Source organism: Melanerpes formicivorus, unplaced genomic scaffold (genome assembly GCF_026170545.1).
Source record: "Melanerpes formicivorus ecotype bairdi unplaced genomic scaffold, bMelFor1.0.p_v2 SCAF_28, whole genome shotgun sequence".
NCBI lineage: Eukaryota > Metazoa > Chordata > Aves > Piciformes > Picidae > Melanerpes > Melanerpes formicivorus.
The window spans coordinates 2,733,736-2,744,444 of NW_027142380.1; the positions used below are offsets into that span (position 1 = coordinate 2,733,736).

The 10,709-nt window shown below is 39.8% G+C and overlaps 1 protein-coding gene across 2 annotated transcripts in view; it reads right to left on the reverse strand.

Annotated features, from left to right (window-relative positions):
- Positions 1-1,726, reverse strand: part of FHIT (fragile histidine triad diadenosine triphosphatase) — a 640,545-nt gene extending 638,819 nt beyond the window's left edge. For both annotated transcript variants that reach the window (XM_068154236.1, XM_068154237.1), the window contains exon 1: positions 1,649-1,726. The gene's annotated coding sequence lies outside the window, so the exon portion shown is untranslated. The remainder of the gene's footprint in view (positions 1-1,648) is intronic.
- Positions 1,727-10,709: the final 8,983 nt, after the last annotated feature.

Genomic DNA, 10,709 nt, shown 5'->3' on the forward strand with positions numbered 1-10,709 from the left:
GAAACATAACAGCTCGTATTGAATGAAACCAACAACATTTCTGCACAAATATCTTATGAAGGAAAAAATAAATTAAAAAAAAAAAAAAACCAACAAGCTGAAATACAACTAAAGGTTTCATAGTATGTGGCAGAATTGACAAGTGAACTAAATTCAGCTTTTACCAGCACTCTATGCCTAACACTCACAGGAAGAAAAAAGAAAACAACAAACCACCTCTGTGTGTGTGCAGAATTTCTTTTCAGCACACAGAATGTAACTTTTAAAGACAGGAATAGTACTCTGCTGTCACTCAAAGATTTAAAACTACTCAGTATATCTAAAAATGCATTTTAGAGGAAATGTAAAAGCGGGTTATGAAATCAGGGGGCCTGCTATTTATTGGAGATAAGAGACATCTTGCCCTGAGGAAAAAGGCAAAGTATTTAATGCCATTTTTCCATCAGACATTTCAGCAATTCAATTTTAAAATTAAGCAGACAAGACCTTAGCACATGCTCTGGAATGTCTTATTGGAATCACCAACATCCAACATTTGAAAATTAATTACTCGGAAAACAGATGACATACTGTGTGCAATTATTCCTTGAACTGAACTTCGTCGTCTCAAGAATCTTATCATTTAAGATTTTTAATTAAACCCCACAAAAATAATTTAAGCCTAAACTGCTTTTTTTTCCCATCTCAAAAGCAATTTTCAGCTGAACTTCTGAGCTCACTTTTTTTTTTTTCAGTTTTAGCCTAGAACCAACAGGGTAACTACTACAGGATTACTACTTTGTGGGGAGTTGTTTTGTTCGTTGGGTTTTTTTTTTTTGGGGGGGGGGTTGTTTTTGCTGGTGAGGGTTTGGGCTTTCTTTGTTTTGGGGTTGGTTGGTTAAATTCTCCATCCTGATTTATTTCTTAAGTGATTTACTAAGAATCTTCAAGATTAATGTCTCTTGGACATGTCATCCATAGAAAAACACAACTGCTTTGTTATGTGTATGGTGCTGTCATACAGTCTACCCAGACTCAACTAAAACTGGTGTTAAGAGCACCAGATCCATCACTTGGGCAAAGCGTGTAGAGCACCCAAGATGCTTTTGTGTTCCTACCTCATACATTTAAGTGATTGGACAGCTTCTCTGTGATCTTAACACAAGCAGATCGTTGCAGTGGGGCGAAGATTCATTAACAAACAGGCTTTAACCCCCTGCACTTCAGCGGAGACAACCGGGTCCTCCCACCGACCCCCAAGAGGTCAAAGGCAGAGGAGTACGGAGATGGGGAAATGCCACCGCAGACTCCGCCTGTGTCACTGCCCGCCCGCCGCCGAACGCAGGCCCCGGGAGTGGAGGGAGGGCCAAGCGGTCCCATCAAATAAAACACTTAAACCAACGCTAAACACCCCCGAAAGCTTTCCAGTACCCCGCCGGGAGGAAGAGAGGGAAGGAAGGGCCGGAAAGCCGGCCTCAGCCCCCATCGCTGCGAGAACAGAAAACAGCTCCAGCAGCAGCTGCCTCAGGCAGCGCACGGCGGCCGCCAGTCCTAAGGGAAGGCGGCGAGTGGCAGCTCGGCAATTCCCCCCAGCTCTCTTCCCCGCTGGAAAGCTCAGCAGACAAGCATGAGGAGGGAGGGGGGAAAAGAACACAAAATGGAAACTTACACTCCCTCTCCTAACACGCATGCGTGGCGCCGGGAACAGGGGCGTGCCGCAGCGCGGAGCCCAGCCTGTAGCAGGCAGGAGGCGGGAAGGGAGGCGGGTCCGCCAGTGATGGCCGTCGGGGCGGCTGGCTGCGCGCGCGCGGCGCAGAATGTTAGAGGTTGGCGGGGACCTTAAAGATCATCTAGTCCAAGCCCCAGCCACAGCAGATCACCTAGAACAGGACACACAGGAATGCATCCAGGCGCGTTTTGAGTGTCTCCAGAGGAGACTCCACAACCTCTCTGGAGCAGAGCAGGGCCTTGGCTGTGCCCAGGCTCAACTCTCGCTGAAGTAAGTTGGTAGGAAAAGGTCTCACAAGTTGTGTGGATGTCCCCGCCCTTTGCTCAGTATTACAAGTAGGTCACACTGCTGCCAGTGGGGAAAGTGGCATCACAGAGTGCGTCCTGTGCCTATGCTTTTTGCTCTGGGACCTACTTTTGACCCATGCCAGAGGCAGAGTTGGATCACTACCATCAATTTTCATTTATTCTCATGCAGCTTTACTTTTCAGTTACTATGAAGTTATCTCTTCTTGTCTCACTTGTAATGTACCTGGTAAATTCCCTGTCACAGACATGGGTGCATTGCTCCTCAGTTCAGTATCGGAGTCTTACAGGACCCCCTGCAGCAGCAGGCAGCTTCCAGAGCAGTGCATCCCATGCTGTGCTTGGCTTCTGCCATTATTTCTCTCTCCAGCCCTTTCCTGAAGGGAAGAAGGATGTTAAGAAAAACTTTAAGTCAGTGAGGTGAGCCTTTCTAGTGAAGGCAAGGACTTAACAGTAGAAAGCCAGGGGTTTTTTAGTGGGCCTTTGGTTTGCAGGAGAGTTTATTTTCAGTCAGCTGTCTAAGAAAGCTGTCTTACATAGCTATGTTTATGTATATCCACTATAGAGGAATATAGTTGCTGAGTATTACTGTTGCTTCAGGCAAACAGATATGCTGGGCTTAAGCCCAAAGCTTGAACTTTATTTCCTATTCTAGAGGAAATGAATATAATAAATGGAACACAGGTTTGATGTATTTGCTGGAGTGAGCCAGGACCAATGAGAAGCAATGCAAGGCACTCTTCCTTTTGCCTCTTATTTATTCTAATGAACACTGTCACAAATAATGACCAGTGCCTCAACTACCATAGCTAATTCTGTATACTCATGTTGAAGACATTGTTGTCACCAATCCATGAATGTGGTATCAAGTGTCATTATTACTCAATGACTACAGAGCCAAGATTGCCTTTTGATGCCACTGCTATGGATAATGCCTCAGTATCTGTACTTCCATATAGCAAAGTCTGCTGCCTAATCCCCCAAATCACTCCATGCTGAAGTGACTGCATTACTTCTCCTTGCTGTTATACTTTTTGCCAGCCCTTTGGGACAATGCAGTGACAGCTGCCTTGTGTCAGTTGTCTACAAAGGTACCTGAGATAAGTCCCTTTTATGGGGCATGCACCTGTCTTCAAGGATTATGCAATTGATAATCCAGTACTGGCTGCTCTTCCTGTATCCACTTGATCCTGAGAAACATACTGAGCACTCATTTTGTTTATGATTTATTACCTTTTGCAGTTGCACCCTGGATGACAGACAGACGTTTCCCTCAAATGACCAGGTCACTGCAAATGTTAATTTCTCTGTGGTAAGTTTTGACTCTTTTAAAATTGCTATGTACTTTCCTGAATTCCTAGTATGAAGTCCTAGTGTTTTTAATGAAATTACAGTTGTGCATTGATTTATTACCTTTCACTGATTTGGTAAGGGTTTTTTTTTCATGTCTTCTTGATCTTGCTGAACTGAGTTAATGTATACAGCAGGCAGATAGCAGCAACTCTTTCCCCAAGTTCACTTGATTTGCCATTAAGAAGCATGATGAGAGCAAAGTCTGTCTCTTCAACAGCCTAATCTGCATCACCTTGGTGCCTTTAAGTTATCCAACTTTTCTGTTCATCCAGCCCTATGAGGATCTTGCTTTTTCCCTTCATGAAGTGCTTTACTCTCCTGAATTGTTAAGAAGACTAGTAAGATCCTAGTAGGAGGCTAGGATCACTAGTAAAAACACTGGCTGGCTTTTATTACGTTCATTTACAGATGGAATTCCTTTCAGATCAAGGGATACTGTGTGAGATGATGTGCTCATCACAGTGATGAAAATACACTCATTTGTCTTTCCATGTGTGTTGTGCCTTGTTTGCTCAGTATTTTAAAATAGTATTCAAAAATGTTCCATCTTTTGAGGTCTACAAACAAGAGAGGCTGTTTTGTTGTCCCAAGCAGATGCTTAGGATACTGTGAAAACAAACACTGAAGTATATACTGAAAAGAACTGAGACTTTGGCAAAGAAACACATCAGAAAATCTGCTTAAATATGTCAGAAAGTTTTAAAACCAACAACAACAACAAGCTTGAATGTTATTCAGTGGTGTTGAAAACAAACTGCAAATCCTAATCTCTTTCAATAGCTCTAGTCATAATTCTCCATTTCTAACGTCGCAACCACTGTCTGTAACCAGAGATTATGTGTTACATAAATACTTGCAACTGTTAAAATATGTAGAAAGCACATGGAGAGGTGGGCTACTGCTACTGCAGAAGCTTTTTCTTACCCAAATAAAGATTTAATACTCTGTTATTAACAGAGAAAACCAAATGCAATACATAAGCAAAAGTAAAGTGTGCTTCTAGATAATCTGTTCTAACATTCAACTGAGCATAAAATCTGCTCTTGAAGAAAAGTTGGGTAGAGATCCCAGGAAAACATTCTTTTAGCTCACTAGTGCTTGTTTGTTCAGTGGGACAGTTCACTTTGTTCCTGTCTACAGAGCTGCTTTATACTTATGCAGAAACAATTTTTTTCTCCTAATCCTTAGCAGGAGCATAAGCCCTTAATATCTTGTGTTTGCCAGTTTTACAGTTTCAGTAAGTCAAGTCCTTATAAAAGGTGTTTTACTTGCAGAGTGATACATGAGAGTCTATCTGGCCATGTGATTCATGGAAATTACAGTTTATTTTTCAGTGAATTCTGTGATTTTCACAATGAAACTATTTTTATTCAAAGCACATGTTCTAGAGCAGTAATGTTACATAGCATATATTTCAACCAAACTTTTTCTGGGTTTGCCTTGCATACTTCTTGTGTTTCCAAGAACTAGGAACACAGTATTTCTGAAGAAGTAACAATGGCATTAGCAAGTCAAAATCTTGCAGTTTTGTTATTTGTCATGTAACAAGTGATTCTTATGGTCTCTTTTCTGCTGGGTTCTGAGATTTAAAGTGTGCATCTGTTTCTTCTTTCTATATGAAATGACATTATTCACAATCCTGAAACATCTATGAGAAAAGATGTTATCATATAGCCATCAGAAAAGCAACAAAGCATCATAGGAGCTTTGCAATAAATTCTTGGGTTTGGGGTTTTTTTTTAGTATTCAATTCTAAAGCTATCTTCTTTGGGTTTATTTAGATGGAATCAAGAGAATATACTGTGCTACATTACCATTACTTTAATACCGTTTCATGACTGCTTCTTTATTGCTGTGATGCAGGTTTGCTCTGACGAAGTATTTTCTTCAAGCCACAATGTATTATCCATTGGTCAACTCAACAACTACCTCTTTAAGACCAATAGGCTGTTTCTTCTAACTCACTATTAGTCATTTCTCTTTTCCTCAAAACCAGGAACAGTATTCGTGTTTTTGGCAGAGTAACAATGATACTGCATCTAACCAAAACAGCCCTGTCTGTGAAGCTAGTCATTAATTCCTCCCTGGTAGCTTGTCATCACCAGATGTCTGCTGAGTTTACACCCTGCACATTTCCCGTGACTGCACCCACAAGGCATCCACAAATGATTCTGTATTTTCAATAGGAGCACCACATCCTTTTGTGAACTTTTCACTTCTTCAGCAGCTGCAGCTGCTGACCACAGAACTACCGCCTCTCTTTACGTTACTTGTTGAGCCTCTGTCTTGACTTAAAGAGCCTACAAATGGCATAGGAGTGTGTTACTTTTACTTTAAGGATAGAGTTTCATCACTTATGATTTCAGGAAATGGGGTTTGCTCAGAAAGTAGAATTATTTTACATCCAACACAGAAAAACATTTTCAGGTTGATATCAACGAATACAAAGTGATTTTGTTTCTCATGAGAAGCACTGGCAATGAAGTCTAACCCTGCCAACAGCAAAGCACATATGAAGGAGGATTCTAAGCATGAGGAGAAGCGTAGGCACATTTCCCTCTAGAAATTGGCACTCACTGAACATGATCACCAGCAGTAGATGCAATTAGCTATGTCCAATTTACATTTGGAGCACAAGGGACAAGCTTTCACAGCATGCTTAATACAGCGAACACAACAAACTGGGTTTTGTGAACACAATGCACAGTTACTCACTTCAATGGGAAACTACAAAATATATATGCAAGGTATAATTACAGCATGCCACAAAGAAAACATCAAAAGGATAATTGAAACAACACTCATATCTTGGAAAAGAAACTGGTTAATTGATGTGGGTTCACAGACATATGTCATAGCATACAACAGAATAAATAAAATATAAACACCAATTTTCAAATCATTGCAGCTTGATAAGTCTAATTCAAGTTTTAGGAACAGCAAAAAAACACCCACAAGCATAAAGTAAGCTATTAATTACAATCTCTTGGTCAGCTGGTAAAGATGAGGGAAGAATTTGGGGAACAGTTAATGTTTTTCTAAGGCATTAGGGGGTCTTCCTTTGTTTTGGTTTTGGTTGGGTTTTTTTTTTCCTTGCTCTCTGTGGCCACTGAGGCTAGGAGGAAATCAGTCAATTTGGGCAGAAAACTTTACAGAACATCAGGGAGTCTCATCTGTCATCACATGCAATAGCAGCTGTCTCCATCAAGAATGAAGTTAATCAGTACAGAATAAATAAATTAGGTAAGTCTTTAGATGGTTAACAGTGTACTTTGAATGAGCAAAGAGCAATCTTTGTCTCCTGACACCAGGAAACTTCAAATATGCCAGTTTTGTGGTTTGAAACTGAGGAGCAGTGAAGTTCCTTAATATATTTTTTGCACAAACATTTTTGGTAACTGAAGGTACATAAAACTAATTAAAATCAGTTATTGTTTTTAACAAAGTTCTGCTGGCCCTATTTAGAACTTGTCCTTTGAACCCATAAATTACCTGAAGGAAATTTACCTTGAGAAGAGTACAATAAAGTATCAGAGAAAATGTAAATCATCCTTTGACAATTCCCAGTGCTTCTGAAAAACATTCAGTGGTGAAAACAGCTGTGCCAGCAGCTACTAGGATTCAATTCCACTCTCACTTGACCAAACCATAGAAAACTGAGAAAGCTGAAGGGTATTCATACCCCTGATAGCTTAAATGTTTCATGTTTTCCTCTTTATGCTCCAGTTTTAGTAGGTAAGGGGTATTCCAGTATTTATGAGTTTCTCTTTGCTTTGGTTTCCTGGTGGTTTCTTTCTGCAATGGGGTGGGGGTTTGAAGAGGCTGTAGATTTCATAAACTGTATGTTCAAGTTCATCTGTGTGCACCAATGCAGTCAACAAAGGACAGATGCTAGAAAAAAACAGGTTTTTAACAGTACTGAAGTGCTGTCTCATAGTAATTTTTTCATTACAGCACATTCTGACCTTTAAAAGTCTTAAGGAACTGATATTGCTATAGTCTTTGGTAAATGAGAATCATCAAACTCCTGTTTCTCAAGATTGTTGTGAACAGTTGCAAGAACTGCTGATGCTGTGGAGGAAAGGAGTCATCCACGGAGGAGCACAGTCTCTCCATGGTCACCCATCATGCTGTCTATACCAGAAAAGGCTCTGCTTTCCAGTCCTCTCCTGCTGGGAGGGAAGAATAAACCTCCACAACACAAATATCACAGTACAAACATAGAGTACAATTTAAAAGCTGAAGTTTACAAGATGAAGCTTTACACCTGATGCCAGAATTATGATTTGGAGATTAATAAACTTGGGTTTGGTTCCATTTCTTAACCAGTATAAATCTGATTTGACTCACCTGGTAAATTCTTTATTTGGTATCTCTAACCAGTCACTTTTCCCAACTCCTGTCCAGAATGTGTAAAAATTATTACTTTAAGCATTAATTAACTGAATAATTGAACTACTGCTCTACAGTCATTTGTCAAGTGGTTGCTCTGATATCAACATGCTTGTGATTTGTTTGCTGAGATTTCAATTAGTTTTCATGATATTATTAATAATTTAATATTAATAATAGCTTTTGTAATATGTTATCTTGTTTATACTGGGGAGTTTTAATGAAGCACAGAAGCTCTGGAAGCAGAGCGGCAGTCTATGCTTAATTACCGTACATCATTAATAAACCTGCATACCTCTAGATTCTCCATGTCTCAAACCATCAGTAGAGGCACTTTTGCTGATATCCCTCCCAGACTGAAATCATTTCCTTCCCCTAAAGGAGTAGTGTAAGTGGGAATAATGGGACAAGACTGTGCTGATACTGTGACGCTGAGTGCTGTGAATTTTCACCACTCTGCTTTTGCTTTCACCAGTACTCTGGCTGTATGCTAACTAGCAACTGTCCAGAAGTGAGCTGAACCAACTGAAACTGACCTTATAAAAATACATGCTGCATAAATAAATCAAAAAGATGTATTGCTACATTCAAGAGAAAGACCAAGATATTTGAGGTTTAGGTTCAGTGCTTTGTAAGCCTCCCAACTTGATCCGTTATTAAATCACTTGTCTTCTAGAAGATTCAATAGAGAAATTTACAGGTCTTTAAATTGCTTTGCTTTCATACTTTTTGTGCAGGAAGATTACAGTACAAAACAAAACTGCATAGCTATCACAAGAAACTTCTAAGCAAAAAGCAAAATGAATATGAGAAGCAAGTAGAGAATTGCAGAGGAAAATGGTGCTACTAAAGAAACAGATAGTACTATTAAGATCACTTAGTTGGCAAGACAGTGAGCCTAGACTGATTGCCAACAGAATGGCAATAAAAACATTCAGATAAATTCCAGTCTAACAAACGTTAGACCACATGGGACAATTTAAATGCACTCTAGTATGCTTGCCTGAAGAAAAAAACAAAACAAAAAAAGAAAGTGGTGGTAAAAATACTTCTTTTACTTTGGTAGAGGATAATTTTATATTTGGTAAAGGAGAATGGCTGAAAACTATAGACAGATTTTTAGCCTAGTCTGGCATTCTACCCAGGCAGTGAGCAGGCAAAAAGGCTTGTCCAAGCAAATATATTTTATGATTCCTGTAAGATAGGGAGGGATTCTGTAGTCTCCCTCAATCTCTAAACAGGAAGTTACTCTCTGCTTGAAAAGGAAGCAGCATGCAGTTTGATTTGGTAACCCCATGATGTCATACATTGGATAGCATGAAAATAGCATACAGGTAACAGGAGAGAAAGTCAGTTAAAGACTTTTCCATCTTGAAGCTACAATGCTCAGATGAGTGATGCTCTGTCCTTGGGGGTTGAGGAGAAACCATAAACAACTTTTTGCAGGGGCTTGTGGAGATAGGACGAGGGGCAGTATCTTTTAGCTGGAAAAGGGTAGATTTAAACTGGATATTAGGAAGAAATTCTTTACAATGAGTGTGATGAGACACTGGGACAGAGAGGTCATGGATGCCCCCTCCCTGGAGTTATTCAAGGCCAGGTTGGATGAGGCCTTGAGCAGCCTGGTCTAGTGGAAGGTGTTCCTGTCCATGCCTGGGCAGTTGGAACTAGATGATCATTAAGGTCACTTCTAACCCAAACCATTCTATGAATCTATGAGCTTACTGTGCTGAAAAAGTCTCCATGTTTTTTCCTAATACCTATTTTCTTACTTCTGCTCTTCACTGTGATCAGTCTCCATGGGGAGCAGAATCTAGTCCTGGCTGCTCTCAGATTTTTATGTGATGTTTAATAAATGGCTCTTGGTTTCAGTCTCTTTTCCATAAGATGTCATTTGAATTTTAATATATTTAGCATAAAATGGAAGGCCTATCCCTGTGCAGGTATTTTCCATATTACAGAAACTGCACACATTCCATTTGAATGCTATGAATGTACCTGAAAAATACTAAGGTACATAAATAACTGTTTTAAAATTAAGCTTTGAAAATGAAGTCAGAATGATCACTTCTGATTTTTATGAAAGGATTCATTACTTAAATTTCTTATGTAGCTACCTCCTCTTATGTATATATCACAAGTATATATCACAACTCGCTGTAGAAAGCCACCTTTCTCTGAAATATCAAAGTCACCTGTAACTTAGAAAATCTTGAAGAATTTCTTGTATAAAGGAGATTTTTTTATAGTCATGCACATTAGGCACACTAGAAAGTATGTTGCATCCAGCATCACTTGAAATTAGCTGGATAAGTCAAATGCAATGGAGGTTTTAACTTTGAAGTCAATATTCTGTTTCTGTAATCAAAAATGAACAGTATGCTATGGTGAAATATTCCACTTCTAAACAAAAATACAACAAATGTGGTGCATGGTGCGTTTTTGCTACATAACATGAATTGTACCTGCTTTTCATTTTATATTCAGTAAGATACAATATGGGTGTGCAAGAGGTGATTTGTAAGAATTTATGTGCATCAGATTCTCCCCTCTTTGCATAACAATGAGCCATCACACTTTCTGGAGATGTTGAGGGACCAACTATGAAGAAACCATGGTCCAGAACCAGAGCACAGTATTCAGAGGTTTGAAACATACTTTCTTTAACAAAGAACATGTGACAGGGACAGAGTAGCACCCAGTAATTACAGGCATCATTCTATTTCCAGTCCCTTCTCTTACAGAAACAGAGAACCTCTGGCAGCTGTTGGGCTTGAAATTCTGCTCAGTTCCCTGGTATAGATTGCTGTTCACTCAGTGGAGTTGCACCGGGGTAAAACCAGTGAAAGAAGGCTGCAAAGCCAGCCTTTTATGATACAATGGCAGGAGTAATACATGACCTTTAGCTGGCTTATTCACACGCTTGATGGCGTTTGGTGGCTGTGCCATAG